This window comes from Lissotriton vulgaris, chromosome 8, assembly GCF_964263255.1.
Source record: "Lissotriton vulgaris chromosome 8, aLisVul1.2, whole genome shotgun sequence".
Lineage (NCBI taxonomy): Eukaryota > Metazoa > Chordata > Amphibia > Caudata > Salamandridae > Lissotriton > Lissotriton vulgaris.
Window position 1 is genome coordinate 832,276,282 of NC_141696.1, and position 12,759 is coordinate 832,289,040.

Below are 12,759 nucleotides of genomic sequence, written 5' to 3' on the forward strand. Positions count from 1 at the left end.
CCCTTGCGGGTCCTGCATGTCAACCGTTTGAAGCCCCACTTAGAAAGGTCCGAAGTGGGCATGCTCCTAGCTACAGATGCTGGAATGGAGGAGGAGAGTGAGCCTCTTCCTGACCTCCTGTGTGCTAAAGAGCAAGACGGGTCAGTGGATGGTGTGGTCCTCTCTGACACACTGACACTTTGGCAGAAACAGGATTGTCGCCACCTGTTGGGGCAATTCCCGGATCTGTTTTCCTTGGTTCCGGGTGTCACTCATTGGTGTGTCCATGACGTTGACACCGGAGACAGCCCTCCTGTGAAGCACAAGGCTTACAGGGTGACTGACAAGGTTAGAGCATACATTAAGGAGGAGGTCTCCAAAATGTTTGCGTTAGGGGTGGTTGAGTCCTCTAGCAGTCCTTGGGCCAGCCCAGTGGTCTTGGTCCCGAAGGCTGCACCGCCTGGTGCTTCACCAGAACTCCGGTTCTGCGTGGATTACCGAGGACTCAATTCGGTCACGAAGACTGATGCGCACCCCATCCCCAGAGCTGATGAGCTCATAGATCGGTTGGGGGCTGCTCGGTACCTTAGTACGTTTGATCTAACGTCTGGGTACTGGCAGATCGCCTTAACTGATGGGGCAAAGGAGAGGTCCGCATTCTGCACACCAGATGGGCTATACCAGTTCCGGGTGATGCCCTTTGGGATGAAGAATGCCCCTGCCACCTTCCAGAGGTTGGTCAACCAGGTCTTGGCTGGACTGGAGGATTTCAGTGCCGCCTACCTGGACGACATCACAGTGTTCAGCCCCCGCTGGGAGGAACACTTGCGCCACCTCCAGGAAGTGTTGTTGGCCCTGCGTGGAGCAGGCCTCACAATCAAAGCCAGTAAGTGCCAGATTGGGCAGGGTTCGGTGGTGTACTTGGGGCACCAAGTAGGGAGCGGCAAGGTTGCCCCCTGCAACCCAAGATTGATACTATCCTGGCTTGGGCGCCGCCCAAAACCCAAACTCAGGTGAGAGCCTTCTTAGGACTCACGGGTTATTACAGGAGGTTTGTCAAGGATTACGGCAACATTGTGCACCCCTTGACTTCGCTGACTTCCAGGAAGCAGCCACGAAACGTGATCTGGACTGATGCCTGTCAAACGGCCTTTGACACCCTGAAAGCTGCAATGTGCACAGCACCTATACTCCAGGCACCCGACTTCTCGAAAGAATTTATTGTCCACACGGACGCTTCAGAGCAAGGCGTGGGAGCTGTTCTAGCTCAGGTGAATGAAGAGGGCCGAGACTTGCCTGTAGCCTTCATCAGTCGGAGGTTACTTCCCAGGGAAACGAGGTGGAGTGCGATAGAGAGAGAAGCATTTGCTGTGGTCTGGGCGCTGAAGAAGCTAAGACCCTACCTGTTTGGGGCTCACTTCCGGGTTCAGACAGACCACAGGCCCCTCAGATGGTTGATGCAGATGAGGGGTGAGAATCCGAAACTGTTGAGGTGGTCCATTTCTCTCCAGGGGATGGACTTTACGGTGGAACACCGCCCTGGTACCGATCACGCCAATGCTGATGGTCTGTCCAGATTTTTCCACCTTAGTGATGAGGACTCCCTAGGTCAAGGGTAGTTCTCCCCACATTTCAGCTGGAGGGGACACATGTTAGACCTGGCATCATTGGCTTGAGTCTCTCCTCCATTTTTTCTGTTTGCCTCCACTGTTTTACGATGTTTTGCTGGTATATGCTTTGGGCGCTGTGCCACTGCTGATCAGTGCCATAGCGCAAGTGCTCCCTATGTTAAATTGATGTATCGATTGTATCCATGTTTGGCTTATTTGGTTTACTGTCAGTCCCTAGTCTAGTGCACCAGGAGTGCCGGGGCTTGTAAATACAAATGCCGCTCGTGGGCTTGCAGCACGTGTTGTGCCACCCACAGGAGCGGCCTCGTAAAAGAATGTCTACGGGTCGGTCATTGCGAGACCCACGTGCAGCCTAGTGCTGTCACGCAGGCTGCGCAAGTATACCTACTTGCCAGCCCCTCAAACCTTCCCTTGACTTCATGTTAGTCACCCCTATGGTAGGCCCACGGGCAGGGTGCATTGTAAGTATAAGGTAGGACACCCCTGACCAAGTTGGCCTGTCCTAATAGTGAATTACAGCCATCGTCGTTCTTCACTATTGCGAGGTAGCCTGCTCTCCATTAGTTAGAATGGGCCGCCGGGATTATTAATGCTATGATCCTAGTTGGCTCGGGGAGCATGGTGCAATGTCGAGTTTGGTATCCCTGAACTCGGGGTTTAATTACGCATCCGTTGGTGTGGATGGTTTTTGGACTCTGGGTTCGAAAATAGCACTTTTAGAAAGTGTCTATTTTCTTGTCTAACCATATCTGGTTTCTGCTGGTCTTGCGTGTGTGTGACAGGAGCTGGGTGGCTCCACAGGTCTGGATGAGTCAGTGTGGGATGAGTGGGACATTTGCGTTGAGAGTAGGGGGAGAGTAGTTGTTGATAGCCTGCCCTGCCTGATACAATGCTGGCTCCACCTCCTGCCAAGCGGCTGATGGCTCTGTGCCTGCCATGGACGATCCTAGCCCCACCTCCTGCCAGGAGGCCGATAGCTCTGCTCCTGCCAGTGTCAATGCTGGCTCCACCTCCTGCTGGGCGTCTGAGGACCCAGCCCTGCTCAGTGAATAAGCCAGGTGCTTCTGCCTGGCTCCACCCACAACAGACCCAGGATGTTGGGAAAGTCCCCGGCATGGACAAAGGGATCAAAGCCGAAAAGGGGTATAAGAGAAGGACCCCTGAACTAAGAAATCAGATCACTTCTGACAAGGAACCCTGTAACCAAGGACAAGAGGCCTGCTGATCTGAGGACTTGCCTACCCCTTCTGCCACTGTGCTGTTTGCTGGGGGGAATCCTGCAGTGCTTCTTTATTTTTGCCAAGGAACCAGGAGAGAGGAACTGTGTGTGTACTCTCACGCTTGATAAGAAAATCTCCAAGGACTGGAAGAGTGCCAGTCTCCAGCTGAAGTCACAGGGCTAAAGGACTTCATCTGCTTAAAGTGCTATTTGCTGGAACCTGTGAATCCAGCACCTCTGAGAGAGCCGGCAACCTCGACGCCGACGGACGTCGCCGAATCCAGCTCGACATAGTGGGTAACGGCCCCAGTGTCCCGCTTCCTCGACGACCGGCCGCCGGGCCCGACCGACGCCAGCAGCAACGCCAGTGAGTGGGAGTACGGCTCCAGCTCCAAGGGACCTCGTGTCTGCACCGCTGCTGATCGCATCGCCCTCGTGCCCTCTCGACGCCGTGAGCGCTGCTCACTCTGTGCAACCGCATCATCGACAACGACGCCTGCTGAGGCCTGATCGACACCGTAGACGCGATGCCGGACCACTCGACGCCGCTGATCATCGTGTGCTTCATTTTCCAAAGGTACTGTGTGGTTGGGGGTCCATGTGACTCCGGGCTCGACGTAGCGCTCCTCGCGGTCGACGACGAACCTTTGGATTAACTTTGCCTCGACGTCGTGTAGCCCCCGTGTGGGTTACCCTGTTGCTAAGAACTGTATTGCCAAGAAGAAGATTTGCTTTGATACTAAAGACTTTTTGTGCTAAAGAAGAAACTACCTTTGAACTATCATTTTTCCCTTCCCAAAATATTTATTAAGATTGTGTACATTTTTGTCGTTATTTGGTCTTGTGCTAAGCCTTATATAAAAATACCTATTTTTATATTACTACTGTGTCGTGTCCATTTGTAGTGTATTCACTTTGTTACTGTATGTGGTCATAAATGCTGAACACACAGCCTCTGAGATAAGCCTGTCTGCTCTGCCAAGCTAGCAAGGGGGTGAGCAGGGGTTATCGAAGGGTGTGATCCCCTTGCCCTGACTAGAAAAGGTGTGTCCCTATTTGTCAGAAGTGCATACCTCTGCCAACTAGAGACAGCCGGTTCTAACAAGAGGTTATACCCAAAACTGGTCCCAGGATGCCTGTTTCTGGTTCAGGGAGGACTGGCAGTTCGGACTGGACTGTTTCCATGGGGAGCAGGGAAAAAATGGTTTGCGTATGGCTGGGTCCAAACTGGAATGGAATTGTGTGCAATAAAACAATAGATTAAACCCAGATGTGTGACTGGGCATGAATGTTGAATTTGTATGGCATTCCATCCATCCATCCTTCATTTGTTCTTTTTGATAATGGAAGAGCAGAGTTATGACAACTTTGAGTCATTAAGGTGCAATGAATGGGTTGAATGAATTGGTCATTGAAGGACATATGGTCTTAGTTGGCAAATGCAATGGGACCTTATTCTACTTTCTTGCCATGCTGCACTATAAGAAAACAGGTGTCATACTTTATAAATGTATGATAACACAGCACAACATTGGAGGGGTCCACTATGAGCATGTTCGCTCTCTCATTTTACTGTGTGAGCATGAGCAATAAAAAAAAATCTTTCTAAAAAAACATGCATGCAGAAAAATTGCTTACTTGAGCCTGCAATATTCATAGTAGAGAACCTAAAATCTGTTCCTTAGTCTTACAGTACCGGGCCACAAGCTATATAAGAGGAGAGGGAAAGCTTGCTAACAAAGCTGAAGAAAGCAGTAGACTAATTCATACAAGAGGAAGTGAGCTCCAGAAGCATGAAATATAGCAAACAAGATAATGCAGAGATAACAAGATTTTAACAAACATTAGATAGAAGAGGAGTTAAAAAGAGAGACGGTATAAAGAAATTAAAAAGGCAAAATTATTCTAAAAGTAGGGTGCGGTGAATGTTGAGGAAATAGTAATAATAACAGGGCTTACTGCGGCCAACAGAACCATCGGCTGCAGTGCTGGTGCTGTCGAAGAAATGCCACCCGCCGCGGTACAGTCCCTTCACCATGACCTGCCTTTGATGATGCCCTGTCTTGCCCCTGGGTGCTGATGTAAGAAATAAAGAAGATAAAAAAAGAATTAAAAACTAGATTAGTGGTACAAATAATCTCCCAAAAGATATTTTGACAGGTAAATGCAGTAATATTGTACTTTTCTAAATCAGATCACCTATAGTTCTAGTATTGTGTTGACCTATTTCTAACTTCCTAAACCTAAGCCCTATTCCTAATTTCCTAAACCTAACCTACATTTAGAACTACTAATGCATTGCAACAAATTATCCTTGCTTCTCAGACCCTTTGATGGGCCAACTCAGTCTTTCTTTTCAATGCATAGATGGATACTACACATCATGGTGAGGGCTTGGTTGTATAAGCTACTTAAAGAAAGGCACAGAGAATGCTAACTCACTGATATTACTACTACCACTATCATGCTGACAGGACAGAGGAGTCTGCATGACTTCTCAAATAATCAGCCAAGCGAGCACCGACGAGTACGACTAGGTAGTGCTGAGTATTTGGATAGCGCAAACTGAACCAAATAATATTTGTAATGTAAACTTAACTTCCCTCTGAGTGTGAGCAGCATGCTATTTGATAAAAATGATTATCATCCTAGAACATAAAAATAAATAATTAATCACTGAGCCCCACGTCCTAGACATCCAGCAGGTTTGAGCAGGTCCTCTTCCCGATAGAGTATGTCGGCCTAGCGGTGCAACAGCTGCAGCAAAGTGCGCTGGAACCCAGTGCTCCGGCACACACACCTGCACACTCTCCACCCCAGCAGCCAATGTTCCCACAGGGCATATCCCCTCACAGGCCTGCTGCCTGTTGCCAGCAGCGAGGGGAGGTGGAGCTACGCAAAAAAAGTCAGTGCTGCCGCTTCAGAAAAAGCGGGGTGAGGCTGCACCCCTTGGCGGTGCCGGCAACTGCAAGACCTGTGACTAGCAGCAACGCTGGCACCGCCACTTACTGCCTGGTGCTCCTCCAACACACCGCTGGGTAGGAAAGGAATAGGAATAGTAGGAAGGAAGTAAGACGAGAAATAAGCATGAAGGAATAACTAAGGAAATTGAAAGGGAAAACAAAACAAAGTACAAAAAGTAATGGAAAAAAAAAGACACAAGCTTAAAATACTCAAACACAAAGACATGCACTGATAAAAAAAAAGTAAATTAGGGGTGGATGAGTGGGATTGGGAAGGATTAATAAGACATTGGAGGTATACAAAAAATGAGGCCCAGCACCGTTCAGAGAACAGAAATTAGGTACAATAAAATGGACATGACCATGCGGACCACTGCCTAAAAAAAGCATGCGAACGGATGATCAAGCATTTTTCCACCCGTTCACAGAGATCCGTAGAATCTCGCAGAGTGTTTTTGGAACTCCCCAGAGCAAAACTCCACGGTTCTGCCCAAGCAGAATTTCTATGAGGAAATTAAGGCAATAGGATTTCCATTTTAAGGCACACATCTGCCAGCCTCACACACTTAGGTGCAACAAGGGGCACTTGGGTTTAAAAAAAAGGGGCATTCTAATTAGAATTAAGGCATGATGGTCAGGCATATATCAAAATTATAGTACAACAGGAAGTCCCAATTAAAGACACAGAATATAGATTAAATCTCAAATAAATACATAGATGGGCAAGATGTGTAGGTCAGATGAGGAAATGTTAACCAACAATAAAACTGGGCAAATGGGTAGCCACAACCTTCCTTGAAATCACAGCAATGACACTATCAATGCCAAAGAAAGAAGACAAGTGTTCCCTAATCGGAAGTCACATTTTCTTTCAACTGCACAGAGCTGTGTTAGAAAGAGGATCGTGAAATCAGAGACCTGAAGTTTCAAACAGGAGATAAGCACTTTTCTTTATGTGTACATAAATCGTAACAACGTTTGTCCTTGAGTGATCCTGAGACGTGATGGCAATCAGTGGGCAAATAGCTCTTGCATGAGGAAAACAAATATCTGCCAAATAAACAATTTCTAGCAATGAAAAACCTGTATAGCAGGAAATTATGCGTGTTACTTTTAACTTCACCATTGACTTGGAAGCTAAGTTTTGAGACTAATTATACACACAGAGGCGCCCAGCTCTTTTCATATTAAGGTTACTCAGTTTAGGATTGACCTAAATCAGAACACCTTTTGCACTTTCTGAGAAAATTGGGTTATTTCTATTTCTAAATACTTACGAAATTTGTTATCATAACTCATCCATTGATTGCCTTCGTATGATTCATAAAATTCCATAATACGTGTTTGATAACAGGCTAATTCCGCCAACAGTTCAGGCCTACGTTCCCCCATGATTGCAGTGAACATTCCAAAGGCCCTGGCCCAATTAGCGATCGTTTCATCTACTCTGAAACCCGCCATTTTTGCACGCCATACACTCGGATGTAACAACTCCTTCTGATTTTTAACGTGCTCTATCTCATAGTGATCGGTCAACAGAGAAAACATATTCACATATTTATCAGCCCAGATCCTTTCTTTCACATCCATCGGAATATGCTGCACCACCCTTTCCTTCCTTGAGGGTAACAATCCCATCCCCGCCATTGGCAACGGCTGCTTACCCGAACCGGTAGCTGTATCTGTTGTTGCTGCCGCTCCAACGCTTGCCGCCGGCCTTTCCGAGGGAACCTGCGGGGAAACAAGAGGACAAGGTGCCTTTGCAGCATCTCTCGATTGCCGCAACTGCTTCATTATTAACCTGGCCTCTTCGGCCGGGTCTCCTGGTGCCCCACCACTCTCGTTGTTCTTGCCCAACCATGTCGCCAACTGGGCGGCCAGTTCGGGGGGCATTTCCTCTTCACTAACGGGTGTAACTACTACAGGGATCGGTTGTCCCCTGTCGGGATCGGAACTGGGGCCTCCACCAGACCGACCAGGCTTGCTGGAGGGGACTCGGGCACCGGGGCCTCCCCTCCTGCCGCCCTATTCCTGGCCCTTTTACCTCTCCCGGCAGGGACTACTCCCGGCAATGCTGGTCCGATGACTTTCTTCGGTCTACCCGTGCCATTCATTGCCGCCATCTGCTTCTTCATGTTTGCCATGTCCTTTACCAGCATGCGAAGCATTTGTTCGGTCCCAACCTTCTTTTCGACCTTCTTGCCAGGCATCGTCTATGGATATTCGATTCGAGGTCCTGGATCCAAAACTTCGGACTCACTGAAAGAGAAACACAAAAATTACAAGCTCTCAAAATTGGCTCCTTGTTCCGTCTCGGGCTCACACGTGCAACGAGGGGGTGCAGCTTCCAAGCACAGGAACAAGAGGATGCTTTCTTGGATTGTTGCTCCTTTTATTCTTTCTCGGGGGGGCGTGGACCCTCCTCCAACCGCCTACGGGGCGTGTCTAACGGTGTAGGTGTCTAGGACAACCCCTCTTGGGCGGGAAAAGGCGCGCCCCGGCTACGCCACTTCGGGCATACCAGCCGAGACACGCCTCCCGCCCAAAATGGTTTCCCGGGGGGATCGGGGCACCCCACCATACGTTCGGGGGGACTGAGTGGTCGCCCCTTTCCAGGATTTTTGGAAGCTCTGGGTGAAGCCTTTTGGAGCATGTCTGAGCGGGTGCAATTAATGAAACCATGGTTACCAAGATCTTTGTGGTTTTCTTGAGAATTTCTCTAGAGAGAAGTACATTCTATGTCCTGGAATCTTGGGTGGTCTTAACACCCAGATAAAGTGCTAGGCATACAGTGCCCAGGTCAGAAGAACAGGCAGCACTTTTTACTATTTCCTCGTCAGAGCAGAGAACAGATTGTCCATTCTCAATTTCTAAATCTCTCTAGTATTCATCCTTGTGGGAATGCTTAATTTGTGGCATTCCTTTTACTGTTCCAGAATTGTGCCCCATTTTGATCCTACAGTATAATGTTTGTGAGAGGTACTCTGATTTAGGAAAAAAGATAGTATATGAATATTAAAAACTCCGGAAGGTTTCTAATTCCCCAGACTAAATAATGGAATTGCTGGTCCCCACAGATAAATTTGAAATAGTGTTTTTGGACAAAGAGTTGAATAATTTAGATATGGGTTTTGGGATGGGTGGTTTTATAGCAAAAACTAGCATATGTCAGTTAAGAACTATCCTCTCTAATCCACGTGCTCTATGGACACAGATTCAGCTTAACTGTCCATCTAACTACTACCAAATAATACCAAGAAAAAAGGATCCAAGTGAAAAATACAAGAATCTATGACTTTAAACGCATGCCTTTACAACGCAGGTTTTACATCGCAACATCCTTTACAACGTACTCCATTAAATTGCATGACACTACATCGCATTTTTAGAAACTACCTTTACAACGCATTCCATTACATCGCATTATACCTTTACATTGCTTACCATTACAATGCATACCATTACATTGCATTTAAGGTAAGTATTGGATAGTATACATTGTAATTTGATACTTGTATAGCGCACTACTCACCCACAAGGGTCTCAAGGCGCTTATACGAATACCGCTGTGGAACCCATCCTGGCTTTCCCTGTGAGGCGTCCACTCCTGGGCACCCCCAAGGTGGAGGCCAGGCATCCTTAGCGTTGTGGGGGCCGTTGTGGAGATTAAGCAAGCTATTGCCCAGAGTTGCAGAGTGGGACTCCATGATTGGAATAGGCACCGAGGCGAGAATTATCAGGTCCGTGGAATTTTGAGCCCAAGACCCACCGAGGCGGGGAATTGAACCCTGGTCCCGGGCTAGACCTCTGCATCAGGGTCTGCAGCTCTAATCATTGAGTCACACTTCTCTAGTATAGGGGTAAAAATTACTATTCTAACTCCAGGAGGTGCAACAGTAGGGTAAGTTTTGTATAGTTTAGGGGCACTATGCGCTGCAAGGTGTATGCGTTGTAATGGTATGCGTTGTAATGCCTGCATTGTAGTGACATGCAATATAGTGTCATGCAATGTAGTGTCATGCGTTGTAATGCCTGCATTGTAGTGACATGCATCTTAATGGATGTTACGATGTAATGACTGCGTTTTAAGTGTAGTGCGATGTAATGGTTGTGTTGTAAAGGCTGTTTCCCAAATATAACGCATTCATTCCATAGAAATACATAAAAATCCATAGCAAGTAGCTTTCCGACCCTCTCAATTAAATGGCAGACTTTGAGTAGATCACATTTAGGTGTAGAATTTGCAAATAAATTATTCCTGGGAGGTGGAATCTGCCCAGCAGTTGCTCAGTTCCTGGCAAAGAGAGCAGACTTCTAGAAAATGTGCATAAGAATGATTTTGCAAAAAGGGTTAGCAGAAAGACCACCAACATGATAGTGTAAAATCCAATAAAAAGCCAGAGAACATTTTAAAAGATCCATCAAATGTACAAAAGAACAGCTTGTGTGGGGCATTATGTGATACTAAGCAACAAAGTCAGAGAAGGAACAACAATGGTTTTTCCTGCAATCACAAACATCTCCTAGTGAACAATGTTGCATTGCAAATTGTCACATTAATATTCAGGGTGGAGTGGTGTCTGAGAAAGAGGAATGGGAAGCTAGTGACTTTAAGGGCCTGAGTTAGTGTTTAATGGACAGTGCTTTAGGGTAGCGGAGGGCATTCTCTACTCCATCCTGATGGTCTACCATCTGTCAAATTTAGACATGACCACCGTTCCAGTAGTCATCTCAGCACAATCAAAAAAAACACCATCACAGTGGTTCTTTTCATTGTAACTAACGTTTGGTGGATTGCCATAATCAGTCCTAATGGCATTTCACCCAAGCTTGTTTTTGTTGTGCAGGAGTTGTTTCACACTCTGGGTGTGAGGGCCATATTTTATTTGTTTCTGTCCTTCATCAACAGGTTTTTTTCTGGTGATTGACACAAAACAGAATACATTAAAGCTCCTCCCCTAAGTAGGGCGGACAGTGTAATATCCTTCCTCTGATGACCCCTACTCCGCTGGTTGAAATTTTCCAGAAAACCTATCTCTAAATGTGGCAAGTAAACTGAGGGTTTAGCAAACAGGGAACTCTGTCAACTTCGGAATGGAGTGCATTGTTCACCAACCTCCAAATCTGACACTCAGTTTCCAAAATGAGATAAACTTTTTATTTCTGTGTGCACAAGTTCTAACAAGAAGGGTTGTTACTGAGCAGCTCAGAAACATGATAGCAATCAATGAACAAGCTGCTTTTCTATTGAGATCTTTGACAAGAAACATATTTCAGCTAGATAAACATTTTCTGGTATTCAACTCAAACCTGTATGGCAGGAAATGTTGCTAGGTACAGTGAAGTAGACGTACATACCAACCTTCATTATGTCATTTATCGCATTACAGTTGACTAAGTTGCTAGGCTTTAAGTCTGGTAATTGTGTGTGGGCTTCAAAAACATTACAGCTTCATTAGCAGAGTGGCTCGTATGTTGTAAAGATCTGTTGACTGTATTCAGCAGGGAATAATTATGTTTCAGGAATGCTTTTCAAAATTTTGGAGAAAAAAACGTGTGAAAATAAATCTGTTGAGGTTTGGGGTTAGGTATTTCAGATAAAAATTCTAGTAAAAATCTGTTTTAATCAGAGCTATTTTGTATCAGGATCTTCATACATAACCAAAGTTGTGTGAAATTCACAAACTGGCTTGTGCCTCTCCCATTAATTGAAGCTGCGTGTCTAAGTTTCTATGCTGCTCCTCTCAGTGGTGAGTGATGCAATAACATTAAAGGAATCCCACAGGGGAAGAAAAATGTAGTAAATGTCTTTTACCCATATGAAGGTGGAGGTAGTAGCCATGGGCTGCATTGAAGAGGAAGTGTGGGATCTGAAGGTGGTGGAGTTCATTTTGTTGTGGCCACCCGCTGCTCTGAGTCATCGGAACAGGCATATAAAGATACAGGGGCCAATTCACAGAACTAATCTGAGACAAAATCCTAAACGTACTACTTCTGGTATTCACAGAAGGCACCTACAATTTTTGGTATTCACAGAAATCACTTACGACTCCTAACTTTACGTCCGCACCTGGACCGTACTCTTAGGCTACGGGCGTAATCTCCGGATGGAGCCGTATTCTCCCACTCGGGCCGGAAAAAGTGTAATCAATGGGCTGGAATTCAATTTTTACAAAAAGGAATATTAGGAACGTGTGATAAATTGTAGAGGATGTCCTGAAAAATAGTCTGGGCAGGGAAAGGGGCATGGCAAGACAGTGCATCATAACCCAGAAAAGCTTGCACACATTGAAATGAAAAACAAATAACAGCTACTGCTGATAACAATGAGAATTTACAACAGAATACAATGCAACACCGATTTTGACATTCAAGCCAAATCTTGCCTGCTTTTTGAGGTATAGGTTCCCTCACATGCATGGGGGTGGGAGACATGCAAACTTCACCCCCACATTAAACCCAACAACCAATCAATCAGAGCCTGTTTAAGAAAACCAAAGTAAGGGGTGCTTTCTCTGAATCCTCCATAAATGTAGTCCCTCCTCAAAGAGTGTTTGCAGCAAATGGCAGGAAACAATCATGAGGCCCGTGCCATACCCCATCAAATGCCAGTAGAATGGTTTTCTACCCTAATTTCCATACTTTGTTGTTCCCTAACCTGATATAGGCATAGGATTCCTCTGACTGATGTTTTTCTCACTCTGCTTCACATTTCTGTGGGCTCACTGCAGATAGCTCCAGTTCTTTTTTGCAGACAGGACTGGGTCCACAAAGCCAATCCTTGGTCAAAATTAGATGGCTTTTGTTTCAAACTCGTTTTCCTCTCTTTTCTTTTTTTTTTTTTTATATATTTTTTATTGGTTCACGACAAAATACATCGAACAGCTATTTCATAAATCATAAATACATCATAATACAAAAGAGAGTGACATAATTCAAATATATATCCTTTGAATACAGACCACAC

At 46.0% G+C, this 12,759-nt stretch overlaps 1 protein-coding gene across 1 annotated transcript in view; it reads left to right on the forward strand.

The window, feature by feature from the left end:
* Positions 1 to 12,759, forward strand: part of SLC9A4 (solute carrier family 9 member A4) — a 669,359-nt gene that overhangs the window by 392,708 nt on the left and 263,892 nt on the right. The gene's annotated exons all lie outside the window — the stretch shown is intronic.